The sequence below is a fragment of the Mirounga leonina genome, unplaced genomic scaffold, assembly GCF_011800145.1.
Source record: "Mirounga leonina isolate KUSES-001 unplaced genomic scaffold, KU_Mleo_1.0 Mir_91, whole genome shotgun sequence".
NCBI classification, from domain to species: Eukaryota; Metazoa; Chordata; class Mammalia; order Carnivora; family Phocidae; genus Mirounga; species Mirounga leonina.
Window position 1 is genome coordinate 16,177,786 of NW_023270839.1, and position 4,170 is coordinate 16,181,955.

The 4,170-nt window shown below is 39.9% G+C and overlaps 1 long non-coding RNA gene across 1 annotated transcript; it reads left to right on the forward strand.

Annotated features, from left to right (window-relative positions):
- The first annotated feature begins 970 nt into the window (after nt 1-970).
- On the forward strand, nt 971-3,831 carry LOC118003331. The gene is made up of 3 exons (XR_004677316.1): nt 971-990; nt 1,468-1,563; nt 3,524-3,831. It is a non-coding gene; the product is annotated as an uncharacterized LOC118003331 (long non-coding RNA).
- The last annotated feature ends 339 nt before the right edge of the window (nt 3,832-4,170 follow it).

The following is a 4,170-nucleotide window of genomic DNA, read 5'->3' on the forward strand; positions in this document are numbered from 1 at the left end:
AGCCCCTGATTTCACAATCTTGACTGGCTGAATGCTTGTTCTTGTAGCTAAGGAATCCAATTTTTGCATCCTTGTAAAGAATATAAATCAGGCAAAAAGACTGGAGAAAACCAGGAGAGTTGATTCAGGCCAATAGTTTAGTGTCTGCATGTGCACATATGTACACACTTGCATGCACATGCTTTTCTTTTTTTTGTCAGGGAGAGAAGGAGAGAGTCCTATCTCAATTCAAATTCCAAGTTTTCAGGAAACTCTTCTCACAGGAATTCTTAGATGAACTTTAGGTGAAGGTGAAGAAATAATAAGAAAACTTAAAAATATAAAAGGAATAAGAGAACTAAAAGATAGATCACTACATCCTGTCCCCTTTCTGCCCGCATTATGGAATCTTTCCCTACCTGAGGGTCAGAAAGGGAGGGTATTGGATGACGCTCAGGAATAGACAAGTGAGTGTCTCCACTGACGTGGTAACTGTGCTACTATTTCCCAAGACTCAGGATTCCTCAGGTTTGCCATCACAAGCAGGTGACTAAAGAGAATTCTTTGGCTTTGCATAGGCCTGGCTAAAGCTCTGTTATTGGAAACTCTCTGAGGTGTTCATGCAGAAAAAGCTTTTTTTTTCCCCCCATGATTTATGAGATTCCAAATGCCACCACTAGCATTGGATGATTAAATTGGGACATTTGTTTGAACTGCATCAACAGGGTTACATACTGCCCTGAGGGCCTCAGGTGGACATTGCATGCCATTGCCATCATCACTTGGACATCACCAGCAGGAAATATCAGAAGCCTCCCAAGACAGTCTGTACTCCTGAGGTTTCCAGAGAGGCCCTGGCAGACAATAGTCAGCTTTGTCTGGATTGGTACCTGGGCCTGGAAGTCTCTAAAGCTCAGAGCTCCACCATGGTGGAAAAGGGCTGGGTGAGTGCCCTGAAGCAGCATTAGCAAGAACAGAATATCTATACCTGTCAGATGCCCTGTGTCAGAGGTGACTGTGACTGCTGCCTCCTCATTGATCAGATTAGCCAGGCACTCACTGGTGTTGAGTTGCAAATGTCTGGATTTTGCTTCCTCTGGCAGTAGCTCCTGGGATAGGAGAGAAAACAGCTTATAAATTCTTTAACGATTCTTAGAGCCAAGGGCAGCTTACAGACTGGATTTTCAAGCAATGTTATTTAAAAGGTTCCAGGGGACATAAAGGTAAATAGCTTGAAAAATAGGTGGAAAGTTCTTTCCTCCTCCAAGAACATTTCACAGATTGAATCGACCCCTAATGAATCCTTGGGATTCTGAGGCATAGTGGTACACACTGTGCTGGGACATCTTAATCTAGCTTCTTGTACAGCCCTACCTTATCAACGAGGTTTACCATTCAGTTTCACTGCATGTTTCTCCTGGGAAGAAAGATTTGGAAATCAGGTTTTTATAATTCCTTTCTTTTTCCTTCTTTCTTTCTTTTGATCAGATATCTCAATAACTTGAAATGTCCTTGGGGATGTCTGAGGATGTGTGAAGACAAATGAACAGAGAGTAGTCTTCTCTGAAGATGTTCAAGGAGAAGGTGAGTAGTCACTCAGAGGAAGATGCAAGCTCCAGCTGGAAGGATGGACAAGGTGACCTAATACCTCTGCTAGTCCTAAAATTCTACTATTTTTATTTAGTTTATATCTGTTTGAATATTTGGAAATGAGTACATTGTCTTTTTAATGGATATGTAGATAGATTCTGGGAAAAGCATTAATTTTGTCATACATATTCCCCACAGAAACCTATAATCAAATTGGGTTATTCTTTCATTGACATGGTGCCTATAAACCTGTATTTTGTGGGCAGTTCTGATTTCAAACTTCCTCATTTCTCTTCTCTGAGTGCACTTTTGCTTGATACATGATCTGTTCTGATTTGAGATTCAATATTGACAATGTACTGGCAAGGCAAGGAGGTGTCAGTGATGAAAAGAGCAAGCCATTATGTGTAGATGCTTTGCAGAAGAGATTAGATTTCCTAACACCTTAGATAATTTTGAGTTCCTTCAAATATTTCAGTCCAGAAGACTTTTTCCCTCAGTGCTTTTTTCTTGATAAAAAAGACTCCACACCAAACTGTCCATGTGATGATCGTGGATTTAACCACTATTTGCCATTACTTGGGAGTGAATTTCCCTGGCTTCATACATACATGGCATAGCAAATTCTTGGGCCAGTTTCCATGGCTGCCATGGGACCAGCCATAATGCTTGATTCCTATAGGTAGAGAGATGGTACTGGAATGATGAGCTGGTCAATGTCTTCTGCTTCAATCTTCTATTGTGGTCCTGGATGTCATGGGTGCCTTTTGTTGACCTCACCCTATTCCTAAGGAAATCTTTGATTTTTCCACCTCCCTTTCTTTCATTTTTGGTCAGCTAAAAGTTGGATTTCTCAATCAAACCTCCAAAATAGCACTTATCATCAGAAACCCCTGAAAAGGAAGACTTGTCTTTTTCCTTGTCCACTCAATAAGCAACTGCTGTTTTCAGGTCATCTGATACAGAAAGTAAAATATTGAGGTTTGTGGATGAGAAGGCAGAGTCAGATATCACTGAAGAAAGTCCATGTTTTGCAACAAATATTTAATACACATTTAGTAGAATATAATTCTGGGGCACCAGGTGACTCAGTCGGTTAAGCATCCTGACTCTTGATTTTGGCTCAGGACAGGATCTCAGGGCCATGAGACTGAGTCCGTGTTGGGCTCTGTGCTCAGTGTGGAGTTTGCTTGGGATTCTCTCTCTCTCATTCTCTCTGCCCCTCCCCCACTCACTCACACGTACTCTCTCTCAAATAAATAAATCTTAAAAAAAAGAATACAATTCTAATGAGGTTAGGGATCTTTGTCTATTTTACTCACTGATACATCCTGGGCACCTTAGACAATCAATTAGTGTACTTCATATAACTCTGCCAGGCCATGTCTATAGGAAACACACTTTTACAGAGGCAAATGGGGAGGGAGGAGACATATTCAAAAGATTTTATAGAGATAAGTTTAAAATGCATTTGAAACATTGAGGAGAACATGATTGATACTTTTGAGGGCTGTGGCAGCTGCAGAGAGTAGCAAAAATTGTCACTGTATGTTTAAGGACAGGTTCTCTTTTAGGGAGTCAGGACATCACACATTGGGGAACCTGAAGAAACAGAGCCATGTGACTGCATGTTGTGTTTTAAAATGGGTTAACTACAATATAGGTTTCCCTAGTCTTCCTTTACATCATTTATCCATAATTTTCTATCTCTGTCATCTATCCAATCCATCCATCCATCCATCCATCCATCCATCCATCCATCCATCCATACTGAAGTCAACAAAGGTGTTTATTGAGCATCAGCTAGGTGTTAAATAATTCTAGCCCATGAGAACACAGCAGTGAGTGGGTGAAATGAAATCTCTGCCCTCAGGAGGCTTACATTCTAGTGAGGGGAGAGACAACTAATGAATAAGTTTAATAAAGGATGATAAAAGTTATTATTATTTTGTAGGAAAAGCTGCTGGAGAATATCTATCACCTGCTGAATGACATATCCAGATAAGTAGAATTTACATGCTCTTTGGAGTTACAGAGCCTTCTATGAACGTACTTTGGGTGGAGTGATCATGAATGTCAGCTTGGCTCAGCTGACTTGTAGTAAGAGTAAAAAAGCCTTTGACGGTTGCATTGCAGGTATTTATAGATTTTTCTTGCTCTATTTTATACTTCTTTTTGCTGCTGATGAAGTACGCTCTAAAGGGAGTCCCGTTAAACACAGTCAGTGCTCCAACTGGTCTAGAAGTCTGTTACATATTAAATGTTTTATAGCTGAACTTTATTACACTCAAACTTCACAGAGACATTTATTAACCTTATTGCATTCTGATATGAAATGAGCCCACAAAGGTATTTATGATTTTATGGGAATGGAACTTTTCATTGTATGGAACTTTCACAGAGCTGTTGAACTCTAGAGTTCAAAGTGATTTTGCAAATGTTAATTTCTCTAGGGAATCTTTGGGACCTTAAAAAATTGCTGATGACTTCTACATCTTGCATCTAATTTTTTTTTTTCATTTGGAAAACATGTACAGTTGTCTCAGTAAAAGGAATGTGTGGAGTTTGTGGTTAACGCTGTATTCATGCCATGGTAAGAAG